Source organism: Macaca mulatta, chromosome 6 (assembly GCF_049350105.2).
Source record: "Macaca mulatta isolate MMU2019108-1 chromosome 6, T2T-MMU8v2.0, whole genome shotgun sequence".
In the NCBI taxonomy this organism is placed as follows: Eukaryota; Metazoa; Chordata; class Mammalia; order Primates; family Cercopithecidae; genus Macaca; species Macaca mulatta.
Window position 1 is genome coordinate 184565173 of NC_133411.1, and position 15548 is coordinate 184580720.

The window sequence follows — 15548 nt, forward strand, 5'->3', positions numbered from 1 at the left end:
TCCTCTGGTGCTCCCTGCTAGATTTAAGCTCCTGGAAGTTGGGACCATCTCTTACCCTTGCCTGGGTTCCCCCTTACCTGCTAACAGATATTTTTTATTTTTTTAGAGGGAGTCTTGCTCTGTTGCCTGGGCTAGAGTGCAGTGGCACAATCTCGGCTCACTGCAACCTCCACCTCCTGGGTTCAAGCAATTCCCCTGCCTCAGGCTCCCAAGTAGCTGGGACTACAGGCACACGCCACCACGCCCAGCTAATTTTTGTATTTTTATAGAGACAGGGTTTTACCATGTCTGCCAGGATGGTCTCGATCTCTTGACCTCGAGATCCGCCCACCTTGGCCTCCCAAAGTGCTGGGATTACAGGCGTGAGCCACAGTGCCCGGCCGCTAGCAGATATTCTGATTGAGTTGTCTGCTGGGCGGCCCAGGCACACACATCCTCGAAAGATCCCAGCAGCTCCTAATGCACAGCCGGGGTTGAGAAGCCCTGCCCTGGAAGCCTATGATGAGAGGGCTGATCTCTGTCTAATCATAATGATGATGAACACCAGCAGAAACAGCTAACACACAGTGTACACAATGTGCCACGAACTGCTATCATTACTCACATTGACTCTTTTCAGCCTCACGACAATCCCATAACATAGAACTGTTGTCTCCCCAATTGGCAGGTGAGAAGAGTGAGGTGAGTTCAAGGCCACATGGCTGGAAAGTGATGGAGCTGGGATGTATAGCCAGCGGCCTGGCTACCTGTCTCATTCTGGGACACAGTACGAGGCTGGGACCCAAGGCTTTCACTAGGACTGAGAGCAGAAATGCTGGTTTAAATACACGCAGGACCTCCAGCCATCAGTTGTCACAGGCAACCTGATTGTTCTTGTCACTTGCTGCCAGCTCAATGCATCTCCAGTGGATCCCCCTGAGTAAGGTGCTTGAGTAGGCTTCTGTCCTAGTTGAGGTTCTGCCTTAACATTGGATGCATGCCAGCCTAGCACATTCTACAGGGCAGAGCCTCATGGGAAGGTAGTCAACACCTGATGTGCAGGAGGATTTCCTCTAGGGGTCCGCGACAAGGGGTAGGGAGCAGTGCAGGGGAGGGCCTCAGACCTCAGACCTCAGACCCCAGGCTACGAGACCTGGATCCAGGTCCCAGCTCTGCCTCTCGGTAGCAGGGCAACTTGGGCAAGTTGCTAACCTGTCTAGGCCTCAGTTTCCCTGTGAGCAAAGTAAAGATGTTGCTGTTAATCACACCTATCTCAAAGGGTTGTGATGGGGATTAAATAAATTCATACAGATAAACGGCCTGCTAAAGAGCCAGGCACCTGCCACAAGTGTCTGCCATCACTCTTCTGGAGACTGATGTAGGGCTTCCCTGCCATGATGGATAACGTCCATCTGTCCTGCTAGACCCTCTCTCCACCCCAAAAGCCTGCTACGTCAAAGAGCTCCCTCGTCCCCTGGCTTCCTGTTGTGTTCAGCCAACAGGCAGCGTTGCCAGGAGGGAAGCAGGGAGTGAGGTTGGGGGCTAGTCTGCTCCAGCCCTAAGGGCGAAGGTGACTGGCTGTGACCACCAAGGGTGCGGCACTGTCTCTTGTGGCTCCTTTTCAGCCTGCCTGCACCTTTGTAAAAAGTCCCTCTCACGTACTGCTCAAATTACCCACTTGCAGTGCACTGTTTCCTGCCTTGACAGTTTCTAACATGCGTGCCCTGCAGGGGCTGTGTCAGGAAATTTACTTGGTGGCCCAGAATGAGAGAATACACTCATTCATGCACAGGGTTCATAGGTAATAAACAGTGTCATAAGAACTTAGCGTTGAATTTCAAAGAAGGATGCTTGAACCCTTCCAGCCCTGCAGAATCCCACCCAGAGGTAGGGAAACATGCTGAGACTGCTAGAGAAGCCTCAGCTGGGGAGGGCTGGGGGGCAGGCAGCCTGCTGGCCTTTCTCTCCATGCCCACGCCCTGCAGCAGATGCAGGTCCCCACGGCTGGTTTCCCAATCCTTCTGCCAGCCTCCTCCCGGAGCAACAGGGAGGCACTTCACTTTCTGATGGGCTCAGGCCTCTGTGGGGCCTGGGAATCTGGGGCCCTGCAGGGGACCTGCAGCCTCCATAGATGCATTGCGGGCAGCTGCAGCGCTGAGATTGTTGGTCCAGCTGTTCTGTCTTGAGGATCAAGGACCTCCTGGAGAGACCCAGGCAGAGGTCTTGGGTTGGAAGGGCAGTGCTCATAACTTCCTTGCTTGGCCAGAAAGTCAGAGGAGCAGAGACAATGGGGAGAGCTGAGGATTTCCCTCCAAAGTCCACATCACATTTGACACTTCTCTACTGTCTCCTCCCATCCTGCTCTCTCGCTCTCTCTCTCATTCCTTCCCCCCAAGAACCCTTTCCTGTTACGTTCACTCATGCCTTTCAATGTTTCCTGTCCCCATCCTCAGTCTCCACCTGGTCTTGGAGCAATTTCTCTTTCTCTCTCTGCATCTCCACACTCAACATCCACATTGCTTTCAAGAATCTGAAAGATCATTAGGCGGAGCGCTAAAAAAATAGTGCAGTCCTCTAGTTACCAAAGAGATGGGGTGGGGGGTGTGGCATCAGAAATATTTTTTGTGTATAGTAACGACAAAACGCCCAGCATGATAGTACATTGTTTAGAGTTATAAAATATTTATGCCAGTAATATTACTAAATAACCGTAATAGAAGACATTTCTTGCATATTTGTACAGGTGCCAGCCTAAAAGCTTTACTCAAAATATCTAATTTAATATTTACGGCACGACTGCAGCACATATGTTAGTTCTTCTCTGTCACAGGCCAGGAAACTGAGACTCGAGGTGGAGGGTCATTTCTCATGGTTATACACTCATTAAGTGGATTCACACCCAGATCTGCTGGACTCTGAAGCTGTGTGCTCATAACCACTGATGCCAGAAAGCGGTAGGATCTTGATTCCACCCAAGATGCTAACTGCTCAGCCACTACAATGGAGAAGAGACGCCTTTCATAAAAGCAAGAGAAACAGCAAAACATCTAGGAATAAACGTGCAGGCAAACAGGCCAGGCCAATAACAAGGAAACGATGCAGCTTAGCAAAGCTCATGAAAGAAGGGCTGGGTAAATGCACTGCAGCTCACGTTCCTGGGGCTGTAAGGCCAATTCGCCTCAAATCACCTCATTAATTTGCTGTAATGCCAATAAAACATCCCATTAGTACCCAAGAGAAGATCTTGACAAATTAATTAAAATTAATTTGGGAGAAAAAATGCTCAAGAATAGCCAAGAAAATGTCTAAGAAATATAACAAGGAGGGGAACTCACATTACTCAGTCATTCTTTCTGTGGATGTTTGTTGAGCACCTACTATACACCAGGTTCTGAGGCACCATCCTTGTCCTCTAGAAGCTTCCAGACTGGAGGATACTAACACGGGCTATGGAACCAGAGGTTGTAAATGGTGAGGTTCTGGGGCGGAGCAGACAGAGGGAACCAGTGACAGCCCAGACATAGGTTCTTCAAGTGGGGTTGGGGGGAATTAGGAAACAGTAATCTTGAGGATGGTTACTGTGTGATTGGGAGGGACTGGATCAATTCATTCCACAGCAATCACCTGAGTTTGGAACCCTGATGATCCCCACCTTGCAAGGAGGAGGCACAAGCCCAGAGACCTTAAGTAACCTACTCAGAGTCACACAACCAGTGAGTGGCAGAGCGGGACCCAGTACCCAAGTGTGTCAAACTCAAATGTCCCTGCCAGTAACCACTACAGACAGTGGGAGGTGGGACATCAAGGCAGGTCAGTGGGGAAAGAAGGGCCTAGCCAAGTAATGATGTTGAGATGATTATTCGAGAGATGATTAATTCAATTGTAAAAACCAATTTGAAATGGATTTGATATTCAAATAACGTAAGACAGATATTGTTAAAGTCATAGGGAAAATAAAAGAAAGAAAGGTTTTATGACCCTGAGTTGAGAAAGGCCTGTCTCAGAATGCCATGAGGGTCAGAAGTGAGAAATAAGGCCAATAGGTCTCACCACGTTGAAATTTAAAACTTTTGTATTGTAAAAGGCATAAAGACAAAGGAAAGATATAATATGCAAAATATGTGAGAGGTCAGTAGGAAAAAGAGCAATGTCCTAATAGAAAAATTGCAGGCTGGGCGCGATGGCTCACACATAAGCTAGTTCAAATGGCTTTTTTGGCACAGTGAAGTGGCTCATGCCTATAATCCCAGGGCTTTCAGAGGCCAAGGTAGAAAGATCACTTGAGGCCAGGAGTTTGAACCCAGCCTGATCAACATAGTTAGACCACATCTGTACAAAAGAAAAATTTAAAAATTAGCCAGGCATGGTGCTGTCTGCCTGTAGTTACAGCTACTCAGGAGGCTGAGGCAGGAGGATTGCTTGTGCCTGCGAGGTCGAGCACTGCGTTTCAGCCTCGGTGACAGAGCAAGAACCTGCCTCAAAAAAAAAAAAAAAAAAAAAAAAGAGGCTATTTTTGTACTTGATAACCAAAAAATCCTGACCGAAACAAGTAGCTGGTAACATTAGAGAATATTTTCAACCTTACTGAGAAACAAAGAATTGCAAACTAAAATACAAATATTCCAGTTTCCATCTATCATATTGAAGAATATTTAAGATTTTTTGTTTGTTTGTTTGTTTGTTTTTGTTTTTTTGAGATGGAGTCTCATTCTGTCACCCAGGCTGGAGTACAGTGGCTTGATCTCATCTCACTGCAACCGTCACCTCCCAGGTTCAAGTGATTCTCCTGCCTCAGCCTCCTGAGTAGCTGGGACTACAGGCACCCGCCATCATGCCTGGTTAATTTTTGTATTTTTAGGAGAGACGTGGTTTCACCATATTGACCAGGCTGGTCTTGAACTCCTGACCTTGTGATCTGCCCACCTTGGCTTCCCAAAGTGCTGGGATTACAGGCTTGAGCCACTGCACCCAGCCAGTTTAACAAATTGTTAAATGCTGTATTAGTGAGTGTGACAAGAAATAGTCCACTTTCACACCCAGATACTGGGCATACACATTTGGTCAGCCTTTGGGAGGCCACTTACCCATTAATCTATTTGTCTTTAGAACAAGAAATTCCACCATGAAGAATTTTCCAAAGAAAATCTTGAACCAGGCCGGGTGCAGTGTGTCATGCCTCTAATCCCAGCACTTGGGATGCTGAGGTGGGCAGATCACCTGAGGTCAGGGGTTTGAGGCCAGCCTGGTTAACATGGTGAAACCCTGTTTCTACTAAAAATACAGAAAATTACCCGAGCGTGTTGGCACGCGCCTGTAATCCCAACTACTCAGGAGGCTGAGGCAAGAGAATCCTTGAACTCAGGAGGTGGAGGTTGTAGTGAGCCTAGATCGCGCCATTGCACTCCAGCTTGGGCAACAAGAGCGAAACTCCATCTCAAAAAAAAAAAAAAAAAAGTAAGAAAAGTAAAAAGAAAATCTTGAACCAGTTTGTGAAGATACAAGTGCAAGGATGATGACATTGTTTATATTGGTGAAAAAACTGGAAACAACCTTAGTGTGCCTCAGCAAAATAGTTGAACAAGTAGGACACCACAGCAGACGGCAGCGCCCATGACCCTGGCTCCTGGTGTCCAGGCCTTTGTGTAATGCCGTCCCCTTAAACTGTGGGTACGACCTAGTACTTGCTTCCAGCCAGTAGAATACTGCAGCATTGAGTGGGCATCACTTCTGTGATTCGATTACAAAAGGTTGGGACTTCCACCCTTCTGGCAGATTCTCTGCCTTGCTGATCTGAGGAAGTAGGGAAGGACCACATGGAAAGGAGCTGAGGACAGCCTCTGACCAACAGCCGTGAAGGAATTCAGGCTCTCTGTCCAACAACACAGAAGGAACTAATTCTGTTGACTATGTAAGTGAGCTTGGAAGCAGATATGTCTTAGTCTGTTTTGTGTTGCTATAACAAAATACCACAGATTGCATATTTTACAAATAAAAGAAATTTGTTTCTCACAGTTCTGGGGGCTGAGAAATCCAGCATCAAATTTCCAGCAACTTGCAAGGGCCTTCTTCTCACATCACCCCATGGCAAAAGGTAGAAGGGTGAACGGGCACACATGAGGGAGAGCAAGCAAGGAAGAGACAACCAAACTTGCTTTTACAATAACCTACTTTCACAATAACAAAGCCACTCTCATGATAACATTAATTCATTTATGAGGGCAGAGTCCTCATGGTCTAATTATCTCTTAGTGGTCTCACCTCTTAATACCACCAAAATGGCAATTAAATGTCAACATGGGTTTTGGAGGAGACATTCAAACCATAGCAAGATTCTTTCTTCCCCAGTCAAGCCTTCAGAAGATAACTCAATCCTGGAAGACAATTTTCAGCCTAATGAGAGACCCTAAAACAGAGAATGCAGCTAAGCAAAGCCTAGATTCCTGATCCACAGCAATTGGGAGATAATAAATATGTGTCGCTTTAAGCCACTAAGTTTGTGGTAATTTGTGAGATAGCGATAGATAACTAATACTGAAATTATCCCACTGGTAAAAAGGGTTAAGTCATATCTATTTGTATGACTATGTACAATGGCCATGCTAGTCCTAAGTTTAAAAAAACAAGTAGATAACAAAACAGTATATGTTATATAACCCACTTTTACAAACAAGTGTCTAAAATATTTTTCTGCTTAGACAAAAAATATTTTATGCCAAAATAATACATAGATTAAATTGTTCATAAGATTGTATCTAAAGGAAAAAGATTTTAGGAACCTCACTCCATAACCCATACGGTTTCCATTTTTAAAACAAGCTTTGTTGCTTTTAGAATTAGGAAAAAATAATAAAATATTTCCATTTAGAAAAAAATAAAAATAATGTTATGGCTAAAACATCAAAGAACTTAAAATATTTTGTCATTTGTGGCAGATGCTGCTTGGTGGCCAACCCATGCTTCCATTCCCAGTACTCTTCTCCTTTGCTTGTCTTCCACTATAGAAGTTGGAAGGGTGAAATCGTCACTTTGCAAGCCTTCCTTGCAGCTAGGGTGCCTACCGTGTGGTAGGTCTGGGTGATGAGATAAAAGTGAAAGTCTGCTGAAGAGGTCGATATCACTGACTCCCTTTTCTCTTCTTCTTTCCTGCCCTCACAGAGCACATGTCTTATGGAAAAGTTGCCATGTGACATATGCTATGAAAGCAAGTGTACGCAGAACAGAGACAGTTCAGTGGAGGGGTGTGTGATCCAGCCTAGAACTTGGAAGTTGGCTATCCAGAGAAGACAATATCTAAGCTTGAGAGGGAAGCAGGTAGAGGATGCAGAGAAAGAATATCCTAAAAACAGAGGAAAATTTGGGCACCACACTCTCGAGGGGCAGCACATTGGAGATGAAGTCATATCTGCTGCACATTTACATATTTCCTCCTTGAATCAGGATGTGTTCAGCAGTAAATAACAAACACTCTGACTCACAGTAGCTTAACCATAGGGTGTTTCATTAGCTCACCAGCAAAAACGTTGATAAGTAGATGTTTCCAGGGTTTCTCTAGGAGCCTTACAATATCTGGGTTCTGAGTCCATTTCTCTTCAGTTCTCATGGTCACAATACGGCTGCCTCACCTGCAGGATCAGAGGAAGGAGATCATGGGATAAGCCATCGGGGCAACAGGAGAAGGTGTGCCTGGTGTCTGCCTTTCTTATTATAAGAGGAAATTTCCTGGTCCCTTCATCACATTGGTCAAACTGGGTCACATGACAACCCCTAGCGGCAACAGAGGCTAGGAAAGCTGTTCTCTAAATTTCCAGCGGTTGAAGTGGGTACAGAGCAGGGGTGAAGGGAGTTGGGAATCATGGTAGTGAATATCAGTGCTCTCTGCCTCTGCCTAGACCAGGAACAAACTGCCAAAGACTTCTTTGGCTGGGCCTTAGGTTTACCTCCTTAGCCTCACCTCTGAGTCCCTTATCTCATAGGCCTCTAATTAATGATCCAGCCAGGCTCCCAGGGGCTCAGCCTGGGCTGATTCCCGGACCTGGCTTTCCCTGTATTCTGGGCTATTAGTTTCTTACTAAAGTCCCCAGTCCTGGGATGCCCGTGTCAGTCAACATGTCCCCCCAGCTGCCCAAAATGTTCTCTCCCATTCTTGCTCTAGTAGGTGACTAAGAGTTCCTACTCTGGTTATTTGTCTGGGTGTTCCAGAGAATTAAAATAAACAGGATATATATTGGACCCAGGAGAGAACTAATGCTGCAGTTTAAGTCCAGATTCTGTAAGAAGAAATCCCTCTTGCTTGAAGGAGATCAGTCTTTTTGGTCTGTTTAGCTCTTCCACTGATTGAATAGTCTACCCACAATGTGGAGGGCAATCTGCTTTACTCAAAATCCACCAACATAAATGGAAATCTTGCCCAGAAGCATCCTCACAGAAACATCCAGAATAATGTTTGACCAAATATCTGGGCATCATGGCTCCATCCAAGGTGACAAATAAAATTAACTCTCATGTTCTGTTAATTCCTTGCTGTTAGGCCCTAGACAAGTCATTTCTTATATTAGGCTGTTCTTGTGTTGCTGTAAAAAAAAATGAGACAGTGTCATTGATAAAGAAAAGAGATTTAATTGGCTCACAGTTCTGCTGACTGTACAGGCCTGGCACCAGCATCTGCTTGGCTTCTGGTGAGGGCCTCAGGAGCCTACAATCATGGCAGAAGATGAAGGGGAGCAGGTGCATCACTCGGTGAGAGCAGGAGCAAGAAAGCAAGAGGAGAAGGTCCCAGACTTTTTAAAAAAACAGATCTTGTGTGAACTCACTCATCCCCAAAAGGATGGTGTTAAGCCATTCATGAGGGATCTGCCTCCATGATCCAAACACCTCCCACTAGGCCCTACCTCCAGTACTGGAGATTACATTTCAACATGAGGCTTGGAGGGGATAAATATCCAAACTATCTTATCCACCCCAGACCCCCAATTCCTATGTCCTTCTCACACTGCAAAATACAATAATCTCTTCCCAACAGTCCCCTAAAATTGTAACTCATTCCAACATCAAGTCCAAAGTCCTAAGTCTCATCTGAGACTCATCTCCTCCCACCTATGAGACTGTAAGGTCAAAACAAGTTATTTACTTCCAAGATACAATGGTGGTGCAGGCATTGGATAAACACTCACAAAGGGAAAAATTGGTCAAAAGAAAGAGGCAACAGGTCCCACACAAATCTGAAATCCAGCAGTGCATTTGTTAACTGTTAATGCTCCAAAATAATCTCCTTTGACTCCATGTCCCACAGCTGGAGCAAACTGGTGAAGGGGTGGGCTCCCAAGGCCTTGGGTAGCTCTGCCCCTCTGGCTTTGTTGTGTGTAACCTACATGGCTGCTCTCAAAGATTGGAGTTGATGCTTGAAGCTTTACCAGGGTCGGCGTGCAAGCTGCCAATAGATCTACCACTCTGGGGGGTGGAGGCCAGTGATCCCCTTCCCACAGCTACACTAGGCAGTGTCATGGTGGGAATTCCGTGTGGGGGCTCCAACCCCACATTTCCCCCTTAGAATTGCCCTAATAGTGTCTCTCTGTGGGGCATCCAGGCTTTTCCATACATCCTTTGAAACGTAGATGGAAGCCACCAAGCCTCCTTCATGCCTCCATTCTGAGTATTTGTAGGCTTAACACTATATGGAAACTGCCCAGGCTTATGGCTTGCACCCTGTGGTGCTGCTGCCCAAGTTATACCTGGACCCCTTTGAGCTGAGGCTGGAGCTAGAGCTACCAGGATGTAGAGAGCAGTGTCCTGCAGCTGTGCATGGAAGTTCCAGGCCTGGCCTGTGAAACCATTCTTTCCTCCTAGACCTCTGGGTCTGTGATGGGAGGGGCTTCCTAGAAGAGCTCTGAAATGACTTCAGGGACTTTTCCCATTGTTCTGGATATCAGCACCTGACTCCCTTTAATCATGCAAGTCTCTCTAGTAAGTGGTTGCTCCACAGCCTGCTTGGATTCCGCTCCTGACAATGGGCTTTTCTTTTCTACCACATGACTAGGCTACAAATTTTCCAAACTTTTACCCTACCTTTATATATAAGTTCCAACTTAACTCATTTATTTGCTTCCACAGATGAGCATAGGCTGTTAGAAGCAGTCAGGCCACATCTTGAAGGGTTTGCTGGTCAGAAATTTCTTCTATTAGATACTCTAGGTAATCACTCTTAAGTTCAAACTTTCACAGTTCCCTAGGGCATTAACACAATATAGCCAAGCTATTTGCTAAGGCATATAAAGGGTGACCTTTGTTCTGGTTGCCAATAGTTTCCTCATTTCTTTCTTCTCTCCTTTCCTTTCCTTTCCTTTTCTCTCTCCTCTCCTCTTCTCTCCTCTCCTCTCCTTCTTCCTTCTTTCTTGTCTTTCTTTTCTTTCCTTTCTTTCCTTCCTTCCTTCCTTCCTTTTCTTTCTTTTCTTTCTTTCCTTTCTCTTTCAACAGAGTCTTGCTCTGTTGCCCAGGCCAGACTGCAGTGGCATGATCTCAGCTCACTGCAACCTCCTCCTCCTGGTTTCAAGAGATTCTCCTGCCTCAGCCTCCTGAGTAGCTGGGACCGCAGACACATGCCACCACGCTCAGCTATTTTTTTTTTTTAATTTTTAGTAGAGACAGGGTTTCAACATGTTGGCCAGGCTGGTCTCAAACTCCTGACCTCAAGTGATCTACCCACCTCAGCCTCGCAAAGTGCTGGGATTACAGGTGTGAGCCACCGCGCCTGGCCAGGTTCCTCATTTCTAACTGAGGCTTCATCAGCCTGGATTTCACCATCCACATCACTATCAGCATTTTAGTCACAACTATTTAGCCAGTTGAAGTTCCAAACATTCCCTTATCAACCTGTCTTCTTCCGTGCCCTCCAAACTCTTCCAACCTCTGCCCATTACCCAGTTCCAAAGTTACTTCCACATCATCAGCTATCTTTACAGCAAACCTCTACTCTTTAGTTCCAATTTTTTGTATTAGGTCATTCTTGCATTGATGTAAAGAAATTTCTGAGGCTGGGTAATTGACAAAGAAAAGAAGTTTAATTGGCTCGTGCTTCTACAGGCTGTATATAGTCATGACACCAACATCTACTCAGCTTCTGGTAAGGGTCTCAGGAAGCTTACAATCATGGTGAAATGCAAAGCAGGAGCAGGCACATCACATGGCAAAAGCAGGAACGAGAGAGCAAGTGGGGGGAGGTCCGCAGACTTTTAAACAACCAGATCTCATGTGAACTCACTCATCACCAAGAGGAGAGCGCTAAACCATTCATGAGAGGTCTGCCTGCATGAACCAAACACCTCCCACCAGGCCTCTAACATTGGGGATTATATTTCAACCTGAGACTTGGAGGGGAAGCTATCTAAACCACATCACTCTCCTTCCTGTAAAAATGGAGATTGTACCCTTTGCTCAGTGAGGCTATTGTGAGGTTAACTGAGATATTCCATGTGCCCACTTGGCACACAGTAAGCATTCAAGAAAATGTTACTTCCCTTCCCTTTCTCTTAGGTACTTTACAAGTCACTTCCCTCGGATCTTATCTTTCTTATGATCGGAATTAAGAGACTCAAAGCTGTAGTCAACTTGTGCTGGGCCATGGATCTTTGAGTCACGTAGCTTTGAGGCCCAAGCAGAGCCCCAGTAGCAATACCATGGAAGTGAAAATTATAGGGGATTCGGAATTGGGGACAAGAGTCTGCTCAAGGAGACAAAGAAGATGATTTTCCAGGAGAGGCAGAAAAAAGGAATAGATGTTGCCTGAAGATTGTCCAGGTTCCATGAGACCAAGCTGTGTGTCCTAGCCATTTTTCATGACCTCCTGAATTTCAGTTCCATAAATTCCTGCATGCTTGAGCCAGTTCCAGGCATCTCTGTTCCTTGAAATCAGAAGATGCCTGAGTTTGTTCCTTCTTCTATCAGTCACCAGGGAGAATGTTCTCCCGCTCACCATCTCTCAGATGAACATTCTATTTTGCACTGACCACCCTCTATTGCCACCAGGATGCAGCCCAGGCTTCTTAGCAGAATGTTCAAGGGCTTCTATGCTCTACCCCAACCCACCTGTCTGTCCCATCACTCAACAATACCACTGTCCCTTTTTCCCTATTAACACCTCATACTTAATGTCCTTCTATGCTTTGTCTCTTCTTGAAACATCCCTCCCCACCCTTCCCATGAACAAAGTCCTATTTATGCTTCCAGATCCGCTATAAAAGTTGCCTCCTGGATCCCTCTCCACCCCCGGCTGAATCATTCTCTACTCTAGGTCCCCATAGAACAGTCTGTTTTGTTGTTTGAGTGGACCAGGAGAGCAGAGTGGTTAAGAGCAGAAACCTGGTGAAGTGAATCCCCCAGCTAGCTGTGGGACCTGGGAGACATATCTGACTTTCTGAGCCTCAGTTTCCTTATCTGTAACTTAGAGGAAATAAGAGTATCTGCCTCACAGAGCTGTGATGAGAATTACTAGAGATGATGTACCCAAAGAACTTAGCACAGTATACAGAAAACAGTAGATAGTCAACAAACAATGTTCCCTCCTCCCCTTGCAAGCCAAAACTGGGTCATTGTGTAATTTCAGAGATGCTGGGGGAAGCAGCTAAGTCTGGGGTCTCCAGAATAGCACGGATGGGGCAGGAATTAGCTGTATCCATCTGGGGACTCCCAGCCCCCAGACCTTTCCAATACCTCTCTCAAGGTTCTCAGCACACAACAGCCAGGAAATCCGCACCCACACAGCCCAACCACAGTTCAGGTGCCCTACCACAAACCCAGAGCTACCACACAGCACAGGATGCAGACAAGAAATAGCCAATGACAAAAACCAGTAGGTTTTTATCAGAATTGTCCACAGACCACTTGGGTAAAAGTTATTACCATACCATGTCATTCAGTATCTTAATTGTTGGGTTTATGGGGGTTTTTGGTTGTTATTATTTTGTTTTGTTTTCCGATTTCAAGCAGTCAGACTCAGCAGGGATTACTCATTCCAAAGAAAGTACGTTTTTCTATTTTGGTCCAATAGTGGTTTGGATTTCCTCAGAATGAGAGGCCTCTTCCGGCTTCCTTTGAAAGATGGTTCTTGTTACATACAGAGAGCCAGAAGGGATTTCGGGCCATCAGATCCCAAAGCCCTCCAGCAAGGCAGGGAGCCTCAATTCTGGTTATTCGTAACAACAAGGACTCCTTTTATGATGAAGATGCTTAGGAGCTTCCAAAGGTTTTCAGATCTAGTACAGAATTGGAAACTTTGAGAGCTGGACAGGGTCAACAGTGCTGTCCTGATCAGATGGGTGGCCAACCATGAACTGCTTCCAGCAGGAAATCACTTGACAGTGTGTGAAGGATATCACTACCCTATTAGAACCTCTACAGCTCCATTGCATTTAAGATGAAATCCACCACCTTACCATGGCCTACAAGGCCCTGCATCAACCCGTCTCTGGCCATTGTCCCTCTTCTTCATACACCCAGCCACACTGACTTTGTCCCTGTTCCTTGTCAAGGCCAAACTTGCCCTACCCTGGAGCATTTGCACTTCTTGGTCCTTCACAGGGAGGCTGCTCCCGCTTCTCTACAAATGCCTAGCTCAGTGCAAATGTCACAGGCTCAGAAAATCCTTCCCTAAGTATCTTAAACAAAGTGCTAGCCCAGTCACTCTCAAGGACTTTACCCTGTTGGCTTTCCCCAAAGCAATTATCTGTAGCTGGAATTATCAGGCTCATTTCATCTACCTCTAGTACAGCAGGTCCTTGCCTATCTTGCTCGTTGCTGCATCCCAGAGTAGACCCAGTGCCTGACACATACACAGTAGGTACTCAATACACGTTTGTTGAATGAATAAATGAATTTTATATCCTTTCTTTAAAAAAATCTGAGCCTTATCCACACACTTTACAACAGACATTGTCTCTTTACAAGAGACAGTCTCTTTAAAACAGTCTCTTTACAAGGATAACGTTACTGTTATGCTTATTTTGTAGCCAAGGAAATGGACTTCAAGATGGGTGCTGATTCTCCCAGCGCCACTTACCTAGTCATTTACTGCAGCATAACAAACCACTCAAGCTAGCTTTACACCACTTTAAACCACTCCAGCAGCTTTAAACAGTGGTTCTTGTGCTGGCCCCCCCGAGCTTATTCATGTGGCTGCATTCAGCTAGTGGGTCTGCTGCGAGGGCTGTGACTGCTGGGCACTTCTCTCCATACGGTCTTTCATCCTAGATAGCTTCACAGCGTGGTGGTCTTGGGTATTGTTCTGAGAAGGAGAAAGGCCAGGCTGCCACGTCTCTTAAGGTCTAACCTCAGAAGCCACACTGCATCACTTCTACTGGGTTCTATGGGTTGGAGCAAGTCTCAAGGTCAGTCCGAAGTTCAAGGAGCAATGAAATACACTCCACCTCTCCATAGGAGGTGCTGTTCCATTGCAAAGAAGCCTGGGCTGAATTGCCAGGTTCGTTTTTGAAAATCCATCACAGCTAGTGAGTGCTGGAACCAGCCTGGGTAAGCCTGTGACTCACTAAGGCAGACCAAGGGACCGTGACTATCCAGCAATATCAGATGACTCTAGAAACTGCAGTGGCCTACAACATGTAATGTAAGCATCTCTCACTGACACCACCTGTCCACTGGGGGCCAGCTGGGCCTCTGCGGGTTCACTCTGGGACCCAGGTGATGGAGCAGCCTCTCCCTGGCACAACACCTGAATGGTGCCAGTCCTGTGGCAGACGGGAAAGGAACATGGCAGGCACTCTCGGCCCTAAAGCCTCTGCTCAGAAGAAATACACATCATTTCTACCAGCACATGAGTAGCTACACAAGTCCCAGGCACATCAACCTCTTTCCGGGAGCAGCACTGAAGATGCATGGATGGTGATTCCCCACCACCCTGGAGCCCGTTTTCCTCTTCAGCTCCTTTAAAAACACATTCTTTGCTGAGTGGAAATGCATCTCATTCTATTTCTACCATTAGCCTCAGTGCTGCTGTCTCATCTGTTCCCTCTGCACAGAGGTCCTTCATAGAGACGAAGGTCACTGGAGCCTTCTCTACTCCAGGATGCACATCCCAGCCTTTTCAGCTCTCCCCTGCTTAAAGACCTGCCATAACCCCCTTATTGATAACTGGATCAAGTCCAAACTGCCATCCGAGTCCTCCAGGCCTCCCTCGCTCAGGTTCCCACTGGCCTCTCCAGCCTTGTCTCCTGGTTCTGTCTGTGCTCCCCACACCTTGGCTTGCAGCTGTGCTGAACGTCACGCCTCAGTACCTTTCTCTGTGCCGTCACCTCAACCCGCACAGCCCTTCCCCTCTTCTCCAGTTTGTGAAATGTTGCTTTTCTTTTAGGATTGGCCTGTAAAGTAATCTTTTTGAAGATAATCCTCTTTTTCCTTTGTCAGGGTCAATCAACTTTTTCATTTTCTAAACCTCTTTGTTATAGCATTTTTTTTCATTCACTCATTCAGTGAATGTTTATTGAGTATCTACTGTGTACCAGGTACTGTTCTAGGCTCTGCAGAGACACAGGGAACAACACAGATAAGGTTGCAATCCTTCCCCT